This window comes from Triticum urartu, chromosome 6A, assembly GCF_056163025.1.
Source record: "Triticum urartu cultivar PI428250 chromosome 6A, HENAU_Tu73, whole genome shotgun sequence".
NCBI classification, from domain to species: Eukaryota; Viridiplantae; Streptophyta; class Magnoliopsida; order Poales; family Poaceae; genus Triticum; species Triticum urartu.
In genome coordinates this window covers 593896799-593908848 of record NC_141878.1, presented here as the reverse complement: position 1 = coordinate 593908848, position 12050 = coordinate 593896799, and the positions used below count along the sequence as shown (strand labels likewise).

At 46.1% G+C, this 12050-nt stretch overlaps 1 long non-coding RNA gene and 1 pseudogene across 2 annotated transcripts; one reads left to right on the top strand and one right to left on the bottom strand.

The window, feature by feature from the left end:
* Positions 1-84: 84 nt before the first annotated feature.
* LOC125515524 (uncharacterized) lies at positions 85-3479 on the bottom strand. The gene is made up of 3 exons (XR_007287048.2): positions 3255-3479; positions 1698-3152; positions 85-1574 (listed from the first exon to the last, which is right to left on the bottom strand). It is a non-coding gene; the product is annotated as an uncharacterized LOC125515524 (long non-coding RNA).
* Positions 3480-7060: 3581 nt separating this feature from the next.
* On the top strand, positions 7061-11328 carry LOC125513067 (G-type lectin S-receptor-like serine/threonine-protein kinase SD2-5; annotated as a pseudogene). Its single transcript, XR_015609096.1, has 3 exons — positions 7061-7403; positions 7504-8761; positions 10106-11328. The product of XR_015609096.1 is annotated as a G-type lectin S-receptor-like serine/threonine-protein kinase SD2-5 (transcript).
* The last annotated feature ends 722 nt before the right edge of the window (positions 11329-12050 follow it).

Below are 12050 nucleotides of genomic sequence, written 5' to 3'. Positions count from 1 at the left end.
GATGACCACCTCCTCCTCTCCGACGATGTAGGCGAGCTCCTCTCCGGTGACCTCCTCCTCCTCCCTCCTCTCCTCCTCACGGTCTCTCCTCGACCCTCCTCTCTGGCGAACTCCTCTCCGGCAAAAGAACGTACAAGATCCAAAAACGAGAACACAATTTGAAAAAATATCGTGCAGAAAAAACGAGCAAAAAAGGGCAAAAAAATCGCGATCCAGATCCAAATTCAAAATTCAAAAATAGCAATGGCGCACGGTGGGGGTTAGACGGTGCGCCACTACTATTTTCCCGCCTTCAAAATTCAGAAAAAATTCAAAAAAAAAGTTACCAGTGGCGCACCTGTAGCAATAGTAATGGTGCACTACAAGGTGCGCCACTGTTACCTGCAATACTAATGGCGCACCGGAGATGCGCCGTTAGTATTTGTTACTAGTGGCGTGATAATAGTGGCGCACCTATAGTGCGCCATTAATAGCCAAAATAGGTGCGCCACTAACAGCCTTTTTTCTAGTAGTGATCGTGCAATTCCCACATCTTACAGGAAGAACTCGACTTACTGTGGGTGGGTTAGTCAGGTCTTGAGTGGTTGGTTTGTTTGTGTTCATAAAGCATCTGTTCACACATATGCCTTGCACATGGCCAAGCACAACTTTCGGGGACTTTGGGACAAGTTCAACTATGGCTATCCCCGAACTTGTCTTTTTTTTTTGTGATGAGATTTGTCATTGCCGTATGGAAGACACTGGGAACAACCATTCGCACGTGAAGGACACGGCACACTTCTCAAATTCGTATAATGGTGGACACGGCACACTAACTAATACTGGAGAGAACGATACTAATCCTTCCGTTCCTAAATATAAGCCCTTCTAGAGATTCCAATATGGACTACATATGGTGTAACTATAAAATATGTCTTTATACATGAGTATGTAGTCCGTATTGAAATCTTTAAAAGAGCTTATGTTTATAAACGGAGGGAGTATTCTCATAGGAAAAAAATGACAAATTCTAAAGTATACTTGGAACCTAGCTGGGGCATATGCACTTATCGATCTCTAATGGTATCTTTGTGGGTGAACTGGTAGGTGTATTACAAAAAATTCAAGACAGAAATTAGGACATATTCACTTCATTAGTTTCTTACATTACCATACATGGTCTCTCTTTCATGAAATGCCCTGTTTGGGATCACTCCCACCCGCTCCACTCCGCGGAGTTGTGGAGCTGGGCTTGAGCCGCTATGTGAAAACGAGCTACAGCCTGCTCCACTCCGGGAGCGGAGTGGAGTGGAACCGGACAGGCATTTGCATCTTCTTTTCATTCGTTTTCTCAATTCTCAGCACCGTTGTTTGTCTTGCAGAAGAAATGACAAGGATGATGCCAAATAACTGTACTTAATAAGAGGGGCATATGTAATGTAGAAGCAGAGCAGAAGACCAAATGGTGATGTAGAGTCCAAATAATCTGAATGAGCAAGCAGAGCAGAAGACCAATGCACCTTATTAGTGCAGAGCACTGCTGAAGACACATTGCTCTGAGCCTCGGTCTACGACCTTCATGTGCCCAAATCAACCTGCAGGAATAAAACACAAGGATATACTGCAATTGATTAGAGCAGAAGAAGCAGACTTGAGATCTGAACTAAAGAAGAAGCAGCAGCAGAAATTGGACACTTGACATGACTGAATGGAAATACCTATGCCGTCCCATTCACAATGTACAGAAACCATTACGATGCTCCTTCGCTGAATGTGGTGTATCCCAAATAGACAACCAGGATAAAAAGACGCTCCATGGGACTAGACACAGCAATAACAGTAGCAGCAAAAGTACAGAATCTGCGTCATCCGTCAGTTGAGCACCGACGCGCGGTCTGATTGGCATGGCGGCCTGTACAAGTAGGATCGGCCGGGCAGGACCCACCGGCGGACGCGGCGTCCCAGCAAGCAGAGCACCCTCCGTTTTCGCCGCCGCCCTCTCGCCCCCTTCTCCCCGTCTTCAGGGGTCGTCAGCGCAGTCCACCGCGGCAGTGGCCAACGCGGTATCGAGACTACACAAAGGAACCTAACCAGTTCCAAAACATAAATAAAAAATTTAACCAATGATTTCATCCAGAGCAGGCTACACAAAGGAACTTTTTCCGCTCTCTCCCTGGTACAGATGCATTCATCTATTGGGCATGTATATATACTCTGACACCAATGAAATCCAGAGCACAGTTGATTCATTCATCTATTCAATCTCTTTTACTCTTAGGGCATTTCTAACCGATCTCCTAAAAATAGCGGAGTATCCGGTGGAGTAAATTTACTCCACTAAGTTTTGGCAAGACCTAGCCGATTTCCTATAAATAACGGAGACAATTTTTATTTTTTCTAAACTTTGCAGTTCTAGTATAAATTGCAACTGTGTATTAGCACACATATAGCAACTAAATATAAATTCGAATGTTCAAGCAAATCATGAATTTAGTTGGAGCTGAGCATGAAGTTGAGGGTTCTCTATCTTGTGATGCTCCTCAAGAAATGTCAGGTTCCTGTTCGAATCACACTCTGGCTCAATCGGAGTCCCGTTGGTGATGTACCGAAAGTTCGCAGGCATATCCCTCTCGTCTTCAATGATCATGTTATGCAATATGATGCAACAAATTATGATCCGCCAGAGAACCTTGGAGCTCCAGTACTCGGCAGGACCACGAACAATTGCAAATCGCTTTTGAAGCACACCAAAGACACACCAAAAAGACTTGTGTGCATCTGAAAGCGTCGGTGAAAGTACTTCTTCGGATAGGTTGCCTTTGGATCAAAGTAGTCTCTCATGATCTTGGCATGGCCCTCTGCTCTACCACGGTTGATATGTATGCGGCCAAACTGTGATCTTCTCCTAGGCCGCCGAATATCATCATTGGAAGTCATGCCTAAAACAGTTTCAAAGTCATCGTCGTCTTCTTCCTCTTCGGATGACGACGAGTCCTCCAAGAATATCTCCCTCAACCTCTTCATCTACAATTCAAACGGCTTGATTTAAAAAGAAACGAACAAAACAAAAACTCACCTTGGCAATTCGTCGAACACTTGTGATGCAGTGGTGGTGCACCAGCCGGCCGGTGTCGTTTTGACCAAACCGGCGGGTGGCAGCACATGCGAATGACCTGCAGCAGTGTGCAAGCAAGATGAGATGCGGCGACCGACAGAAAAAGAAGAAGCAACAAAGCAATCCGACGAATCAACACAAAGAAAAAAACACATGAAACCTTTCGAAAACTAGGCAGAAGGTCCTAACTGGTCTGTAGCGGTCCATAGAAACTTCCCACTCGGGCGGACTCTATAGTCAAGCGCTACAGACTGAGCAAGATATATATAGCATTTGTGGTTTTCATGGGCACGTCCCTGTATTTGGGGTATCTTCACAGATGACTATTTTGGCACGTCATATAACTCTTTGATTTGGGATCAATAAGTTTTCATTATTTCAGCGAACACGGACTAGAATAATGTCGTGTATAACATTGGCGACCTTAATGAGCAAATTGATATAGCAGCACTCTTCATATCTTGGTAGGCATATAAGAAGACAAGAGCTGTGAACATCGTGATATGGAAAATCTGCTCGTCATCTGCCACTCGTTTTTGGCTTGTCTTGCTACCACATAGAGCTTCCACAGTTGCCGCCAAACTATATATCTCGAGTCAGTCAAGATGCAGAAAATCACACTGTGCTGTCTATCAGCAATTTCATGTGCGATTTCCAGCTAGCAATTTCTATCAGCAATTTCAGATGCGAGTCAGTCAAGATGCAGGATTTGACACTGTTTTGTCTATTAACAATTTTATCAGATGTGATTTCCAGCTAGCACCGGACCTGCCAGTTAAATCACGCGGCGGAAAAAAAAAAGAGATATCGTTGTTGAATGCAGCTAGCACATCATGCATCCGTGTCCAACAGGGAAGAGCGGCAAACCACATGACCCGCCCACGGAGACTTGTCGACATAGGCTCCACACTGTCTAGCAATCAGCGTGGGATGCACTGGGCCACTACAATGATGTTTTTGCTCTAGCTAGTCAGGCCGATCCATCTCCCACTTGCCGGCGAGTCCAGGAACCCGCCCCTTGCTGGCGAGGCCATCTTTTCCGGCGATCACATCTTCTCCATCGGTGGCTCGGGATCAGCAGGTGCGACCGTGTGATCTTCAATGTAAGGGTTACTAACAAAACCAATCGGTGAGGAAGAGAAAGAGTCACGAGCCCCCGCTGCCTCCCGGGTCGCTCTCGCGACTCCGGAGGCCCCCGTCGCCGCCAACAACAGGGAGCAACCGCGCCGCCCATTCCCGTCTCGCCGTCTCCGGAGGAAGCCTAAGGGCAAAGCCCAGCAGCTGACGGCGGCGGCGAGGACACCACCCTCACCGGTCCATCTTCACTTGCCAGATCCAGATCCATCTCGTCCTCAGCTTTCCGGGCATGCTCCGGGCCCTGCTGCGTGCCGACGCTCCACCGCCTCCCTGCTACTGCCTCACCCCATTTGCGCTGCCGCGCAACGTCCACTTTCACAGTGGCCGTCGGCGTCCTCCTCCGGTCAGATCCGGCCGGTGCTCGCCGCTCTCGACCTGCGCCGCCATCCTCCACGTCGACCCTCCTCTGCTGGCGCTAGGTGGGCGGGCGGCCTGGCCCCTGGTGCCGGCGGCGCGCGCGGCTGCGTTTCGGTCTCCTGGCCGTCCGTTTCGGCTGGCCGGCGATGGATCCGGCGGTTCCGGGTGCGGATCCGGCTCTCCCTCGGCTCGCAGCTCCCATAGCTCCCCTCGCCACCCCCATCCTCTCCGGCGGACGATGCACCCCGCTCCACCTCGCCTCGCTCCCCACGGATCCTCCTCGACCCCGTCCTCCTGTGCGACCGAAGCCGGGCGGCCGCAGATCCGGCGCCGGCGTCCCCTCCCCTCTAAATCGACAACCCGTCCTGCGCCTCCACCCCGCTCGCCCTCCCCGTCCCCGCCCCCCTGCGCGCCCGTCACGGACGGGCTGCGGCTAGTCCGGTGGATCCAGCGACGGACCCCTCCTCGCCTCCACCACCGCCGGTCCCTGCCGGGAAGAACCTCCACTCTGGTGCCCCCACCCTCTGTCCACCTCCCACGTCGCCCCACCTCGTCTCCACCCTCCTCACCGGCGGCCTGCTCCACTCGTCCTTCCTCGGTTCACCATCCACCTCACATGTCCGTCTCGGTCCTGTCCTCTGTCGCCCTTTCGCCCTTCGACTCCACTTGGATGGCGGCCCACCATTGACGGATGTGCTACGGGAGAAATCCCCGCTGACCTTGTCAGCTGACCACGGCGGCGCTACTCCAGCGTCGCTTACCCTCTTGGGGGCGTGGCTCATGTGCCACTCCTGTCTCTCGGTCCGGATTCGCAGCTCTCGGCTCTGCCCTCTAAGAATTTAACCGGTTATGCTCCAGGCGAAAGCTCTGTGATGGTGTCATCCTCGGATGTCGTCCACCTTCTTGAAGGCGTCGCTAGGGAGCTCCTTGCCGCCATTCATCCTCCGTTGCCCTTGGGGGTTGGTCATCCTCTGCTCTGCTAGCTCAAGACCCTCTCATGCCTGTCGTCTGTTTTGGTGAGCTTCGTGCTCTTCGTGCTATCTCGGTTCATCTTTGCTCAACAACGATGCAACTATGCCTCCCCACCTTGCTAATCGTGCCGACTTGCTGTGGCGGAGTTTCCAGTTAAGGTTCGTGATGGGTCACTCGTTGATTGGTGCTGCTCCTCTGTTGTGCCAAGGGGTTGGTACGCACGCTGGTGTGGTGCGTTAGGATAGTTGTTTAGTGTTGGTATTGTGTTTCCTCGATGACACACCACTTCCACTCGACTTTTATGGTGGTGGTCTCTTGGCTTGCTGGCTAGGTAGTGCCTTCTTCGGGACGTCCATATGCCCTCACCCTATGTAATCTTTCCCTCCTGTGTGGTTTTTTCGGCCCGGTTTCCCTTATAAACGGGGTCAACCTGTTAAGGTTTTCGATCCGGTTTTCTTTATAAACTGGATCAAACACTTGGCATTTTGGCCACTTTGAGCAATATATTCAGTTGGGGAATCTCCCCCCCCCCCCCCCCTCCCCGGTGACCGTTAAAAAAAACTAACAAAACCAATCCATTATTCATTCGGACGATTTTTTTTTTTGAAATTTTCATTCAGACGATTTCAACGGCCCACCAACAAAAGCAATCCATTATTTCGACGAAATATCAGACTAATGACGTAAAATAATGACAGTTACTACATTCAGTTACCACTGGATTGCATGCAACTAAGACAGAGATAAAATAAACAGCGAGTAATTCATTGGGGAAGCTCAAGTTCTGAAGCATGACATTTGTTGTCCCTGTTCTGTTCTCTGCATGTGCACCGAAAAATTCAGTCAGGTTCAGAGTTGCACATTGCCATGGAATGAGGTTCAGGGATACCCACGGAAGCAGATGAGAAGCAAGGCATTGTCAACTATGCACCATACTGCACTAAATGATCATCCAAGCGACATGTTGCTCCTAGTCCCACAAATGAAAGCATGAATACATTGGAAAATATAAGGTTGAATTGTCCATTCCGAAACCAATTCATAGAAGAACTTAGATTCCTGCGGGTAGCAAGTTCATACATGCAAGATTTTGGTTTGGCTTCGGCGCAGTCAACAAGTTCAGAGTTAATTACTTATTATTGTTACAGAAAGAAGTTCAGAGATACCCATGGCATGCAATTGCAAACACAAACTGAAGAAGTTGCATCCCAACACAAACTTGTTGTTATACAATTGCAGGCTCAGACCTGTCAAGCATGATGGAGATACCCATCCTTACTGCCTTGAATGATTTTCGCTGACTGGAACACATCATTTCGTGGCTAACAGGGAAGAGCCACATGACGAGTCAGCGGAGACTTGCACACACTAGTCATGGAAATCTTGGCCCAGTATAGTACAGCTAGCCAGTCAGCAGGCCAACACATCTCCAAAATGACAAAAACACTCTTCCCCGCAAGTCAAGGCACCCAACACCGGCATCTTTTTTCGGACCTCTGATCTTCTCAATTGGCGGCTCCGTATCATCCCTGAATGCTCCTACTGACTGGAGCACATCCTTTCCTGCCTAACAGTGACAAGCATTGGGTGGTAGACCACACAAGGACTCCACGGAGACTTGTTGACTTGTACACACCAGTGCTACACGCCACAAACTACCATGGAAATCTTGGTTCAGCAGAGTACAGCTTGCCAGTCAGAGACGCTTGGGAACTAGTCAGACCAATCCATCTCCAAAATCACAAAACACTCTTCCCGGAGAATCCAGTCAACCAACGGTGCCGAGGCCACCTTTTCTCTTCCGGCGATCGCATCCTCTCCATCGGCGGCTCAGTATTATCAGGTGCGACCTTGTGATCTTGTATTCTACTCTGCTAGTTCACCCCAAGTTTATGTTGTCTTCTCATAAGCGAAGAATGAACTGATTATATTCTTGATTATAGGTTCTGATTCCGCCCAAGCAGCATGGGTCCTGCCAATCTCCTCTTCTTCCTGGCAATTGCAATTACAACTGTGGCGCAGATTCTCTCCACGGCGCAGCCCTTGAACTTTTCCATGGCCAAACCGTCGACGGTATGGATCAACCATGCCCCCTCCTACTACTACGGTTTACCTATAGTGGACCCAGTTGTCACCAGTTTTGTACAAGAAGCAGAATACCCCTCCTTTGTTCTTGCCTTTAGCGCGGGGTTCGTTTGTGCCTCCATCCCAGTGTGTGATGTGTCCTTCTTTGCTGTTTCTATTGTCAAACTCCACTGGGGCATAGCGGACCACATTTATCTGGAGCAGGTCATCTGGTCTGCAAACCGGGATCACCCTGTCAGGGAGAATGCCACCCTTGAGTTTACCTCAGACGGAACTTGGTCCTTCGTGATGCTGATGGTAGCCACGTCTGGTCAAGCAACACCTCAGACATGTCTGTAGCTGGCATCATGATCACTGACATTGGCAATCTAGTGTTGTTTAATCACAAGAATGCAACTGTGTGGCAGTCATTTGATCATCCTACTGACACAATGGTCCCTGGACAGTCACTTGTGGAAGGTATGAGCCTCACAGCAAATACTTCAGCAACAAATACGACTGGGAGTCAGTTCTATATCACTGCACGCCGAGATGGATTATATGCTTATGTTGGATCCTCACCACCACAACTCTACTTTTCATCACATAATGTTCCCTACATGAATAAAAACATCATCATGCCAAACAAGAAACATCATATCTCAGCGTTCTCACTGACAACAAATAAATCCACCCAATACATGAGATTAGATTCAGATGGACACATGAGGCTATATGAGTATCAATTATCTGAAGGAAATTGGACCGTAATGTATGATGTATTCCAAAAGGATGATTGTGCTTACCCAACAATATGTGGTAAGTACGGCATATGCGATCGAGGGCAATGTGGTTGTCCTGTTGATGATAATTCAAGTTCAAGCTACTTCAAGCTGGTGGATGAACGGAAGCCAAATCTTGGTTGCGCGCCATTAACAACAATCTCTTCTCAGGAAATACAACACCATCAGTTATTGACCATGATCGACATTTCTTACTTTGATGAAAACCCCATGGTTGTGAATGCAACAAGAATCGTTGACTGTCAGCAATCCTGCTTGAAGAACTGCTCATGCATGGCAGTTTTGTTCAGAGATAGCAAGTGTATATGGTTGACGAAGGTATTCTCCTTGCAATCAACACTAGTAGAAAACGGAGCTTTAAAACCGGTTCGTAAGGGTCTTTAGTGCCGGTTCCATAACCGGCACTAATTGGTGGGCACTAAAGTGCCACCACGTGGCGTGAGCTCGTGCCCTGGTATGGGGGACACCAACCGGTACTAAAGGTTTTTTTAAAAAAAAATTGGAATTTTTTTTTGATTTTTAATTTTTCTGAATTATTTGGTGATTTAGTCTCTAATCACCTCTCTTAATTGCTCAAGTGTGGATCACTCATTTCAAATCATCTAACTTCGCGACCGGTCACCCATCCCTCTCACTACTCCAGCCCGAGCACGCTTAACTTTTGGGTTCTATTCTCCTTCGTTTCCAAGTCTGAACTTGTTGTTTTCCTGACAATAGTAAGATGCCAATCCTATTAATCCTCAGGAGTTTAGCTTGAGCATCAAGTCACACATTTCACTGTTTGAGTTTGAAACTATTATTCTAAAAACAGTAATTATTTAGTAACACTATTATTTCTTGAATAAGTTTGACCATAGTTTGACCACAGTTTGACCATAGTTTGACCAAATTTGACCAAAATTCAAAAAATTGAAATAATTATTTAGTAACACTAATATTCTTGAATAATTATGTAGTAACATTAATACTTCTTGAATAAGTAGTTTGACCAGATTTAACAATTTTTTTTAAAAAAACTTAAATTTGACCATATCTTTTTTTTCCTTTTGGAATTTGAGAATTCTAAAAAATTGCAAATAGGCCGTAGGCGGTCTTCATCGGATGCGGATTTTCATGCTGAATTTTTTGATATATTATACGTTTATTCCGACATCGTATGCAAAAGTTATAGTGGTTTTACATTTTCCCTACACTTTTTGCAAAACATGTCCAAATTTAAGTTTTCAAATTTTCCTAACATGTAGATGTAGTAATATAACTACCTCTCGAAGGATTTTATTTTTTGAAGTTTTTATCATTTTCTTTTGATTTTTTCAAAACTGAAATGGCGATAGGGGGGGGGGGGGGTAGAGTTTGAAAATTACCCTATAGTGCCGGTTTGAGTCTTCAACCGGGACTATAGGTTAAGACTCTGTAGTGCCGGTTGGTGACACAAACCGGTACTATAGGTTAGACCTTTAGTACCGGTTTGTGTCACAAACCGTCACTAAAGGGGCTCGTGGGGCCCTGGCCTGACGCCAGCCTGCCACCACCCCTTTAGTACCAGTTCATGGCACGAATCAATACTAAAGGTTCATTACGAACCGGCACTAATGCATAGCCATTCGAACCGGCACTATTGATCACATTTACAAACCGGCACTAATGTGCTTCAGGTTTGACCCTTTTTCTACTAGTGCAATACAACCTGGAAATGTTGGCTACAACTCCTCAGCTTACCTCAAGGTCCAGATTAGCCCCTTTAACCGAAACAAAAAAATTGTGATGATAGGTGCTACACTTGGAGCTATTGCAACTCTTGTATTCCTTGTTATTGTTGCCGTTCTTTATCTACAAAAGAGGAGTAACAATGAAGTGAAAGGCGAAGAACTTGATTTTGATCAATTACCTGGAATGCCAACAAGGTTTTCTTTTCAGACATTGAGCGAATGCACAGAAGGATTCAGTACAAAGCTTGGAGAAGGTGGATTTGGGCCGGTTTTTGAAGGAAAATTAGGCGAAGAAAGAGTTGCAGTTAAACGCTTGGAAGGTGCTAGACAAGGAAAGAAAGAATTCTTGGCAGAGGTTGAGACCATTGGTAGCATTGAACACAGCAATCTTGTCAGCCTGATTGGGTATTGTGCAAACCAGTCTGAGAGGCTTCTGGTATATGAATATATGTCAAAAGGGTCACTAGATAGGTGGATCTATTACCGCAACAACAATGCCCCTCTTGATTGGTGCACTCGATGTAGAATAATTATGGATATTGCCAAGGGCCTATGCTATCTTCACGAGGAGTGCAAGCGTAAAATTGCTCATCTGGACATCAAGCCACAGAATATTCTTTTGGATGACAACTTCAACGCTAAAGTGGCTGATTTTGGACTATGTAAGTTAATAAATAGGGATCAAAGTAAGGTAGTAACGTGATGAGAGGAACGCCTGGATATCTGGCACCTGAATGGTTGATGTCACGGATCACAGAAAAAGTTGATGTCTATAGCTTTGGTGTTGTTGTCATGGAAATAATGAGTGGAAGGAAAAATATTGACAACTCTCAGCCAGAGGAGGAAGTTCAACTTATAAATCTGTTGCGAGAAAAAGCTCAAAACAACCGGCTGGTTGATCTGATTGACAAGCCTAGTGATGACATGGTGACACACCAGGAGGACATTATTCAAATGATGGAGCTCACAATGTGGTGCCTTCAAAATGATAGCATTCAGAGGCCTTCAATGTCAATGGTGATCAAGGTATTGGAAGGTACAATGAGCGTACAAACTTTTGATCCTAATTCAGTCATGTCGGTTCCAGATAATATATCTGCTTATTCAGTTCCTCAAGCATCGATTTTATCTGGCCCAAGGTGAAATGGGCCTTAATGATCAGAAGAAACTCCATTTATGCACTTCAGCTCTTGTATCCAACCCTACTTTTTACTTTGGAAGTACGTTTGAAATGGCATCAAAGGAACTTTCCAGACAATATTTATGTTTGTTAGGTGAAGTTGTAATAACCATAGTCTTGTACCTTTAAAGCTGGAAAAACAGGTTCTCCTCCGAAGAACTCCATGTCCATGCGTCCATGGTAGTTTGTTCTTCAATTTGGCTTCATTAATAATAGTAAGCAGAATGGGTAACTCTTCCTTACGATGAAAAAATATAAGTTGTGTTGTTGTTTCTATTCCTCCTTTTAAGTTCCGCTTGTCTGGGTTTGTAAGTTCTTACAACATGCACCTTTTCATTAGCTTTCAGTTATGTTTGGTATAAGAATGGTGGAAAATAACTAATTAAAACATGAAAAATGCATGGTTTTACCTACAAAATCCATGTCCAAATTAAAGAAATGCACACGGAAATATTAACCAACCAAGTAAAGAACGAATACAAGCAAGGGCAGTCTAGATAACTAATAATAATTGAACCATAACTTGATATCTAGGACTAGAATGGTTGTTCCCATTTATTGAAAGGCATGTTACAAATGGGACTGGCTTGTCTCCAGCCCAGAGATGGTTTTTATTCACCAAAAACTAGCTTGCATTTCATAAGGCCAATGAAGACTCATAAGATGCCTTGAGGGAGGCACTCTTAATGGCTTGTCTCTAGCATTTTATCTAGGAGCCGGGATATGACCCTTTG